Below are 11,508 nucleotides of genomic sequence, written 5' to 3'. Positions count from 1 at the left end.
CTTTTATTCTGAAAGTTTTAAGTGTAATCTCTCAAGAACTGATTATTGTGTGTGCTGGGAGGTGATGGTCCAATTTTGAGCCCTGTATGCCGATAACCGCCAGACCTGGTGTCGTTTATTCCACGGTCCAGCGTTTCCCCATGGATCTACACTACTGCCTCTGTCCTTCTCCGAGTTCTCCATATCCGTGGGTCTGTTCCTGAGCTCTCTGTTCTGTTCCACTGGTCAACGAGTCTGTCCCTGTGCCAGTACCACACTGTCTTGGTTACAGTAGCTTTATAAAAACTCTTGATCCTCGGTAATACGAGTATTTAATTCAATGTCCCACAGAGTTTTATAAAGTTTCTCCAGAAGCTTTGCTCGTACATCTTTTATTAGATTTATTTCTAGGCACCTTCTTACTTTATAATTTTGTTTTATTTATTTTTCTATTAAGTTTATTTGTTTTGGGAGAGTGAGAGAGCAAGAGCAGGGGAGGGGCAGAGGGAGAGGGAGAGAGTAAGAATCCCAAGCAGGCTCCACACTGTCGGCACAGGGCCCGATGCGGGGCTCAAACTCATGAACTGTGAAATCACGACCTGAGCTGGAACCAAGAGTCGGACGCTTAACCGACCGAGCCACCCAGGTGCCCCCATAGTGATATTTTTATTTGTTATTATTTTTAAATAGTCTCCGCCCCAACACGGGGCTCAAACTCACCACCTGGAGATCAAGAGTTGCGTGCTTTACCGACGGAGCTGGCCAGGTGGCCCTTGTGTTTGCTTTTTGGATGATTGCGTTTATTGTGGGAGTATAAAGATATAATTGATTTGTTTCTATTAGTTTATAGCCAGCCTCCTTGCTAAACCTTCTCTTTTTTTAATGTTTATTTATTTATTTTGAGAGACAGACCTCGAGCAGGAGAGGAGCAGGGAGAGAGAGAGAGAGACAGAGAGGGGGGGAGAGAGAGAGTCCACTCTGAGCATGGAGCCTGACACAGGGCTCAGTCTCACGACTGAGATCATGACCTGAGCTGAAATCAAGAGTTGGATGCTCAACCCACTGAAGCACCCAGGTGCCCCTTAAACCTTTACTTCCGGTAGTACGTATGTAGATTCTGGGGGGTTTTCTGTACAGATAATTGTGTTATTTACTATAATAATAGTTTCTTCCTTTCTAGTCCTTTGTCTTTTATGTCTTTTCTGATTGACTTAGTGCTGGTCCTACAGTACAAAGTAATAGTCTTTTCCATCTTATCTATAGGGGATATTTTCAGGGGATTTTTTGATAAATGTAATCAGTCAGGTTAAGTTCCCTTCTGCTCCTGGTTTGTGCAGACATTAAGTTTTTAATTTTAAATCATGAATGCATGTCACATTTTACCAAATGACTTTTCTTGGGGGAGAAAAAATAATTTGATTGCCGATGACTCAGCCAGAGGTTCTATCATCTTTGATTTGGATCTGAACTTCAGCCACATTCCAAGAAAATTACTGTCTGAAGGAAATTGAATGTCATAATAGGTATTCCTGTTTTCCTCTCTTCTTTAAAGGATGTATTTTTAAAAGTACTTTGGTGGATGACAAAATTATATGCGTTCAGAAAAAAATGTGTTATTTAAAATTTTTTTAATGTTTATTTATTTTTGAGACAGAGAGCGTGAACGGGGGAGGAGCAGAGAGAGAGGGAGACACAGAATCTGAAGCAGGCTCCAGGCTCTGAGCTGTTAGCACAGAGCACGACAAGGGGCTCAAACTTAAGGAGCCGTGAGATCATGACCTGAGCTGAAGTCGGATGCTTAGCCAACTGAGCCACCCAGGTGGCCCCATCAAAAATGTGTTATTTTAATTTAAGTAGATGGAATACCTTTATCTGCCTTTGAATCTTGCGGATAACAAAGGCCACTTCAGGAACAAGGCTTGGGAATAAATTCTGATGTGGCTTCCTTTCTCCGCTTCCGACACCCGATGTTTAATTTTCCCTTGGCCATTATCCTCAAAGGGATTGGTAGTGGCCTACCATCATGGGTCACCCTCGCTAACTCAACTAAATTCATCTGTCCCAGATGAGAAACACGGAAAATCCACCGTTTATTTTGCCTCGCTGACAGAGGCTGTGTTTATGACACAGATTGTATGATACTTTTAACATAGTAGATTTTGGTAAAATGTGTAAAATTTAAAAATGAAAACCACGGCAACTTGGAGAATGAGTCATTTTTTCCTTAAGTGGCAGTTAACAAAGGAAGGAAATCAAAACAGAATAATAGGATCCCCTTTAAGAGTTAATTTAGGAATCCAAGAGTTCAGTTTAATAGAAATGAGTGTACATTTTTACAAAAATAGATGAGCATATTTAGGGAGCAACAAGTGGGAAACGGTTTTCTAAAGACTTAAAAACAAGCTTAGGTTACTTCTGAACAAATTTTTATTTTTTTTTCTCTGGTGGAAGGTGTCATTCTGATGGAAACTTTTGACATGAAGGGCATACAACTGCTAAAGTGAGTGTCTTCCTTCTGTGGAGAGCAGACATTTCCATCTGTGGGTGGGATGTACGAATGGGCGTCAGCTCTGGTGCGTTATGTGCGGTCTGCGGGGTGGGGGTGGAGTGGTGGGAATATTGGTCATTATTGATGTTTTTAAAAAAGGGATTCTATAATAAAACACAAAGTTACCATTTTCACAGAAAAAAAAGAATATCTAAGAAAAACGCTTATCTTGTATCTTATTTTCTTTTAAAGCTTATCTTTCAAAAAGTTCACGTTACTCTTGCAACATTGAATTGTAAAGGCTAATAATGAAATAACATGTCGTTCTTTGGGAACCATGCAGGCAGACTTTAGTGCCAAGGTATGTGAAGGATTTAGAGTTTGGGATTTCTTGCTCCCAGCGACTGACACTTTAGTCACATGAAAACGAATGCTGCTTTTTATACCAGTATTGATTTTGATAGCTGTCTTTAGAATTAATTGTCATTGAAGCCTGTCAAATATGTCCTTTACAAATTCGAGTGAGTGGGGAAGGGGCAGAGAGAGAGGGAGACACAGAATCCAGGCTCCAGGTTCCAGGATGTCAGCACAGAGCCCAACGCAGGGCTCGAACTCGGATACTGCAAGTTCATGACCTGAGCCGACATTGGATGCTTAACCGACTGAGCCACCCAGGCTCCCCGTGAACAGGCTGATTCTGATGAACCCATCGAAGGGACTGACTCTGAAATATAAACGACCTGTTCGCTGAACTAGCATCCTTCCAGTGCCCTGCACCTGGGGCCATGTGAGGGCACAAAGGACCCACTGCCCGCCTGAGGGCTTTGAGTCCAGGGGACTGACCAGTACAACCCGAGAAGGACGCAATGTCACCAGGACCTGCTCTGTGCCAGGAATACCACTGTGCAAGTAGCTGGAAGGAGCCCTGCCTGCCTAGTACTCCCAGCCTGGTAGGGAGACAGCTGTCGTGGGGGAGGGGGGACTCTGTGCCAGTGGGAAGCCCACTTGAGAAGGGGTGGAGGGAGGGCTTCCCGGAGAAGGAGGAGGAGCCATCTACTTCCACTGTGTTTCCCAGAAGGAGCAAAGACCCCAGGCAAATGGGAGGGAGGGCCGGGGCTGGGGACCAAGGGCAGATGAAGGAAGCTATAGGGCCAGCAGGGACCAGAAACCCAGATTTCATAGGCTACGTGAAGAAACTTGGATTTTATTTATTTTTTTTAATGTTTATTTATTATTGAAAGACAAAGTCAGAGCGTGAGCAGGGGAGGGGCAGAGGGACAGGGAGACAGAATCCGAAGCAGGCGCCAGTCTGAACTGTCAGCACAGAGCCTGATGTGGGGAGCTCGAACTCACAAACCGTGAGATCATGACCTGAGCTGAAGTCAGACACTTAACTGACTGAGCCACCCAGGCGCCCCAAGAAGCTTGGATTTTAAACTGTGGATAATGATTGCAGAGCCAGGTTAGGGATCTGAGCAGATACGCACTTAGGAAAGATCTCCCTGATTACAGTAAGGAAAATGGATTAATGAGAGTCAAGACTCAAAGCCCTTAGGTGGCCAGTGGGTCCTTTATCTCCAAGCCAGATGAGGGGGCTCCTACAGGAGTCGGGGTGCCTGTCGGGGTGGGGCACGAGGCCTGGTTTCCGGCCATGGCAGCTGTGGGGAATGATGCACAGGCAGAGCCGAGGCCCTGCAAGAGATGAGGGAGGAAGGAGCTGGTCCAGTGTCAGTGCAGACCCTGGGGGTGCCCCGCAGAGGGCCACGTTGGTGGTGGGAGAGAGGGACAGGGAAAAGTGGCCTCACAGAGAACCAGGGCAGGGTGCCCAGAACCGGCGGATGAAAACAGAGTCAGGAGGGCCAAAGTCACCAAGAGGCCAGGAGGTGACAATAGAACATACCTTAGGTTTGGCAACAAAGCAGTCACCTTACTGGAAGGCCTTTCAGGGGCATGGTGACCCTAAAAGTCAAGCCGTGGGATGGAGGAAGGCATGGGGAGTGACAGCAAATGTACCCACACTTTTCAAGAGTCAGACGGTGGAAGAAAGGAGATGGTGTGAGACGTGGGGGTTGCCTGCGGGTCAGGCGTCACATAAACACGGATGCCCTCTTAAATCTGAAGTTCAGATAAATGATATTAATTTCTCAGTATAAATGTGCCCCAGACAAGGTTTGGGACATGCTTTTACTAAAAATTATCTGTTGCTTATCTGAAATTCAAATTTACCTGGGAATCCTGTATTTTTTTATTTGCTGAGTTTGGCAAACCTAGTGGAGTGGGGAGTACCGTCGACTCTTGAACAATGTGGGGGGGATTAGGGGCACCCATCCCTCCACCCCCATGGCAAAAATCTGCCTGTAACTTTTGAGTCCCCCCCAAACTTAACTACTAACAGCCTACTGTTGTCCAGAAGCCTTAAGAATAACAGAAACAGTTGATTAACACATATTGTGTATGTGACATGTACAATAAAGTAAGGCAAAGAAAGAAAATGTTAAGAAAATGATAAGAAACCAACACATGTACAGTACTGTATTGTATTTATTGGGGAAAAAAATCTGCCTGTAAGTGGACCTGGGTGGTTCTTTTTTTATGTTTTATTTACTTTTGAGAGAGAGCAAGTATGAATGGGGGAGGTGCAGAGAGAGAGGGAGACAAAGACGCAGAAGCAGGCTCCGCACTGACAGCAGAGAGCCCAATGTAGGGCTCGAATTCAAGAACTGCAAGATCATGACCTGAGCCAAAGTCAGACCTTCAATTGACTGAGCCACCCAGGTGCCCCTGACCTGTGCAGTTCTAACCTGTGTTCTTTTTATCACTATATTGCCAGTCTAATTACAATATGTCTTGGTGTGGGTTAGCTTTTGGTGATTCTGACAGGAGTTCTCTGTGCCTCTTGGATCTGGATGTCTGTTTCCTTCCCCAGATTAGGACAGTTTTCAGCTATTATTTCTTCAAGTAAATTTTCTGCCCCCTATTCCCTCTCTTCTTCTGGGACTCCTATGAAACAAATGTTATTATGTTTGATGGAGTCACCAAGTTCCCTTAAGTCTATTCTCGTGATCCATAATTCTTCTTTCTCTCTTTTGTTAAGCTCCATTATTTTCCATTATTCCGCCTTCTATGTCACTAATTCATTCCTCTGCTTCTTCCAGCCTGCTGTTCATTGCATCCAATCTGTTTCCAATCTCTTGTATTGCACTCTTCATTGCTGATTGATTCTTTTTTTTTTAAGTCTTTTATCTCTGTAGTACGTGTCTCGCTGATGTCTTCTTTTCTCATGCTCCGTGAGTATCCTTATGATTGTTATTTTAAATTCTCCATTAGGCATGTTACTTATATCTGTTCCACTTAGATCTCTGGCCACAACTTTATCTTGTTCTTTCATTTGGGATGAATTCCTCTGTCTTGGCATTTTGTCTGAATCTCTGCTTTCTTCTCTGTGTTAGAAAAGCAAGTTATGTTTCTTGCTCCTGAAAGTAATGGTTTTTTGAAGGGGAGATCATGTAGTGTCCAGGACCTGGTGCCTCATGGAGTGTCTCAGGTGTGTGCTGCGTGCACTCTGCTGTTGTGTCGTGGCTGCTCTATTCTTCAGGCTGTCCTTGCTGTGGCAGTGTTTGCTCCCTGGCCTGAATGTAGTGAGTGTTAACCACATGTGCTCTGGTCTGCTTGTAAAATGAGACCTGACACCACCTCCACTAGAACTGAGGCCCTGTAGAATTCTCTGGTCAGAAGATATGGTGTGGGCCTGGGTTTGTGCTGGTCTTCCAGGGGCACGGCCCACTGTGCTGGGACTGAGGCAGGCCTGACTTAGAAGGGGTGTCCTGCCAGAGCACAGGGGGTGGCGTCTGGTACAAGCAAGTTAGGCAGCCAATGTGAGTGCTATGGGGCTTCCCGCAGGTAGCTCTGTGTTTATGCTGAGGGGCAGGGGAGGGAAATGGTGCCAGACAGCCCCTTTGTTCCCCAGAGAGGTGTCTTCATGAACACTACCTCTCAGGGACACACTTTGAGAAGAGCAAATAATCTTTCCCACTGTGTGTCCCAAGCATTTTTCAGATTGCTGTTTCCATGCTTTCTGACCCTTTTTGTTGTTGTTGTGGGGGTTTTTTGTTTTTGTTTTTGTTTTGTTTTCTGTTTTTTTTTTTTTTTTTTTTTTTTTTTTTTTTTTGCCTGCTTTCTCTTCAGGAGCAGCGCAATGCCCTCTGGGCTCTATCCCAGTCAAGCCCTGTGGGTTGCAAGAACTCATGAGATTCAACCCCTCTCATTTTCCAGTCCAGTGGCATTGGGGAACATTCTCCTTGTGCGTTCCCCTGTGTGCTCCTCTCTCTTACCTATCTCCATGACCATGGCTCCCCCCACCCCCTGCAGCACCCGAGATCTGTTTGTCCCCCAAGCCACATCTCCACACTTCGTACCTTCTTCGATGTGGCCTCTTCTCTCCCTTTAATTGTGGAGTTTGTTCTGCCAGTCTTCAGGTCAATTTCTGGGCTATTTAGGAAGATTTTATAGTTATCTAGTTGTGTTCCTGGGATGAGGCAAACCTAGGGTCCTGCTACTCTGATGCCATCTTTCCCCCCCTCTAAATTGTGTTCTCTTTTAGTTGAGGAGACTCAACGTGATATACAGATGTTCAAGTCATGGCAGCTGGTGCCTGGTGACCCAGAGGATGGCCCAGAACACAGGGAACAGTGATGACAGAAGACCCCAGTTTTATAGGAGGATGGGGCCAGATGAGTGAAGATGGTGGTAGGCCCCCGGTTTTGATGGAGGGGAACAGGAGGGGTGCCTGCTAGAAGGTTCTCCGGGGTCCGTTATGGGCATGGGGGGTGCAGGGGAGACTGATGGATGGAAGAATGAGATCTGCCTTATTGGAGGCTTGGATTGCTGCTAGAACCCAGGTGAGCCTTCGCTCTGCAGGGATGCAGGTCCAGATACGCTGGGGGCTGTGTAGGGTCAGGAGAGGCAGGACAGACTGCCCCCAGACTGACAGAAGGTCAGAGGGACAAGGAAATTGAAGATACAGGCAAGAGAGTGGCAAAAGGACTCCATGTTCATATTTTATGCATTAATTGTGCACTTGTTATAAAGGCCGTTTTAATACCTTATTCAATCCTTCTGAAGCCAGGTTAACAAAAACACAGGGTGACGATAAGTTGCAGCAGCACCTTACAAAACAACAAAGCAGCCTTCTCTGGGAACTGGGATGTTAGCATTTCATAAGGACAGAGTTTCAGTTTTGCAGGATGAAAAAACTGATGGGGACTGATGGTGGTGGTGGCACAGTATGACTGTGCTTTGTGTACATAACCTGTACACTTAAAAATGGTTAAAATGGTAAATTAAAAAAATGTTTATTTATTTTGTTTTTTTTTAATGTTTATTATTTTTGAGAGTGCATAAGTGGGGGAGGGGCGGAGACAGAGTGGGGGGGACAGAGGATCTGAAGTGGGCTCCATGTTGACAGCGGGGAGCCCAATGTGGGGCTTGAACTCACAAACCATAATATCATGACCTGAGCCAAAGTTGGATGCTCAACTGACTGAGCCACCCAGACGCCCCAAAAATGTTTATTTATTTTGAAAGAGAGAGGGAGAGTGAACAAGCAGGGGAGGGGCAGAGAGACAGGGGGAGAGAGAGAAAATCCCAAGCAGGCTCCTTGCTGTCATCACAGAGCCTGACATGTGGCTATCCTATGATCCTGGGATCATGACCTGAACTGAAATCAAGAGTCAGACGGTCAACTGACTGAAACACCCAGGTGCCCCAACTTTTATTTTTTTTTATTAGACAAATAACTTTTATAGACAATTAAGAAATACTTTTTTTTACATTTAAAAAATGATAAACCCACCATTTGCTCACGTGGCTTTGTAAGAGAGGAAGGGTCTGTTGAAGATGATCCACATAGGATGCTGGGATGTGGATCAGGGCATCTTCCTATCAGTGTTAATGACAGAAGAAAAATTATCCTTTCATCTTTTCTGATTTTATCTAAGATAATCTATCTAAGTGTCGAAATAAAATTTTCTAGTCCTGGGGTGCCTGGGTGGCTCAGTCGATTAAGTGCCTGACTCTTGATTTTGGCTCAGGTTACGATCTCATGGTTCGTGGTTAGAGCTCCACCTCAGGCTCTGTGCTGGTGGTGTGGCGCCTGCTTCGGATTCTCTCTCCCTCTCTCTTTCTCTCAAAAATAAATGGACAAACTTAAAAAAATTAAGAAATTTCCCGTCCCAATCAAAGAAAGGGAATTAAACATTTATCCTGCCTGTCCCATATACATCATCTTTCAGGGCAACCAAATACCCCCGATCGGGGAGGGAAATTATGATACCAGAAAGCAACAGCAATGACACCGTTTTGCAGCCCTTAATGAAGTAATTAATTCAGACAAAGATCATCAAAGGAGGAAACCATCAGATAAAAGTGAAGACTGAAAAGTAGATAGATAAGTACATAGATACAGACACGCCGATAGAAGGCTGGCTGGACAGATGGAGGAGACAGAACCTCTAATCCACATGGAAGAGGTTTCGTGTTCACTAAGATTTCAAAGCTGAATTCACTATGTAATCCCTAGACCCTGCCCCTCCTCCAGCATCCCTGCCCTCTTGCTTGAGGAGGCCTTAAGGCGAACACTCCTATGCAAGGACCTGGGTCCTGTCCCTCACCCTCACCATCAAGCCGATTTACAACCTCAGGCATGTCTCCAACTGCACAGATGTAACCCCATCATTGTGCTGCCCACCCTTGATCAAGGGATGCCCAGTGTCCCCAGGGTGAAGTTCAAAACTCCCAGGTCACCATCCCAGCCAGCACCAAGCCAGTCTTGCATTGAATTGCCAGTTCTCCGCACACACCAGCTGTTTCATGACTCTGGATTCGACCACAGGCTTTTACCCTCTGCTTAAAACACCCTATCTGCCTGACAAAATCCTGCTCTTCCTTAAACATCTGCCAAAGCAGCCTCCTTCTGTGAGTCCGACCTCCCTCCATAGACCCCTCCTTCCCTGGGCCTCCCGCTGTATGCATATTGGCCCCGTGTCCATCCATCCATCCATCCATCCGTCTGTCTTCCTGCCTGGCTGTAAAACCCTTGAGAGAGGAAGTGTGGCTTACTCATTCTCTGAATCCTCAATTCCTATGTAGTATATAGTATGTGCTTAATAAATGCTTCCTAAATATATTGCCTGTCTCCTTTAAAACAGAGGCAGGGGAAGACCTGACATTTCATCTTAAGGAACACTGCAAGGGAAAAAGAGATTTATCTGCCTGATTAAACTTTTGGTGATTCCTGACAATTTCCAGCAGGAAATCGGAGGCCAATTATAATCTGATTAAGATTTTAAACAGATTTATTTTTGCGGTTGCACTCTTATTATATAACATTCTCCAAGGATCCTTTCGTGCAGTGAAGGAAGGAGCAAAGCTCACTGACCTGGGATTTTCGATTTGCCTCATATACTCCATGTATGGCCAGTTAGAGGGTACACAGGCAGTTTAAAAACCTTCCAGATTTAAACAGTATAGAGGTTCCTCAAAAAGTAAAAATAGAACTACTTTACAACCCAGTAATTGCACTACTGGGTAGTTACCCAAAGAATACAAAAACACTAATTCAAAGGGATATATGGACCCATGTTTAGAGCAGCATTATTTCTAATAGCCAAATCGGGGAAGAACCCCAAGTGTCCATTGATGAATGGATAAAGAAGATGTGATAAGCACGCACGTGCGTGCACACACACACACACACACACAATGGAATATTAGCCATCCAAAGGAACGAAATCTTGCTATTGCAACAACACGGATGGAGCTAGAGAGTATGATGTAAATGAAGTCAGTCAGTCAGAGAAAGACAAATACCACGTGGTTTCACTCACGTGGAATTGAAGAAACAAAACAAGCAAGGATTAAAAAGAGAGGGAGAGGGAGGGGGAGGGGAGAGGGAAAGGAAGGAGGGGGAAGAGAGAGGGGAGAGGGAGACTGGGGTGCCTGGGTGGCTCAGTCGGTTAAGTGTCCGACTTTGGTCCAGGTCATGATCTCTCAGTCTGTGAGTTCGAGCCCTGCATCAGGCTCTGTGCTGACAGCTTGGAGCCTGCTTTGGATTCTGTGTCTCCCTCTCTCTCTGCCTCTCCCCTGATCACACACTCTCTCTCTCTGTCTCAAAAATAAGTAAGAGTTAGAGAGGTAAGCCAAGAAACAGACTCTTTTTAATTTTTTTTTAAGCTTATTTATTTTTGAGAGAGAGAGAACATCAGCAGGGGAGGGGCAGACATAGAATTCAAAGCAGGTTCCAGGCTCTAAGCTGTCAGTTCGAGCCTGACACAGGGCTTGAACTCATGAACTGTGGGATCATGATCTGAGCTGAAGTCAGAGGCTCAACCGACTGAGCCACCCAGGCGCCCCTGAGCAGACTCTTAGTTCGGAGAACACACTGATGGTCACCAGAGGGGAGGAGGGCGGGGGTGGGGAAATGGGGATGGGGATTAAGGCGGGCACTTGTGAGGAGCACCAGGTGATGCATAGAATTGGTGAGTCCCTATACTGCGCACGTGAAGCTAATGTAACACTCTAACTATACTGGAATTAAAATGAAAACTTAATTAAAAAGTGAAAAAAAAACTCTTCCAGATTTTACAGATATCTCAAACACAACGTTCCCAGCATGATTTGTAGAAGTTGATTTCAGATGACTGCTTCGCTTCCCTGCCCAAGGTCTGACTCTGAGGCCACCACGTGGACAGGGCTGAACTGGCTCCAAATTCGGCTGCTCCCTGCCACCTGCGGGCTCTCTCCTTTTCTAGAAGCGTGTGCCACATGAGCTTTTCTCTTGTGCAACCTGATTTCTTGACACCGAGAACGGTCAGAGGTCTGCTTCCTTTCGTCAACTTTCAATCACTGTTTCAGCTTCATCCCAAAAAGCTAACACTGGCTACCATATTTATTTATTTGTCACGTTCCTTAAATACCATGTGTAAAATACAAACTAAAATATCCTAAAGTCAATAATAAATAGATTCAAATATAATCCAGAAAAA

Source organism: Puma concolor, chromosome C1, assembly GCF_028749965.1.
Source record: "Puma concolor isolate L17-30 chromosome C1, mPumCon1.1.hap2, whole genome shotgun sequence".
NCBI lineage: Eukaryota > Metazoa > Chordata > Mammalia > Carnivora > Felidae > Puma > Puma concolor.
This window is presented reverse-complemented; position numbering follows the sequence as displayed.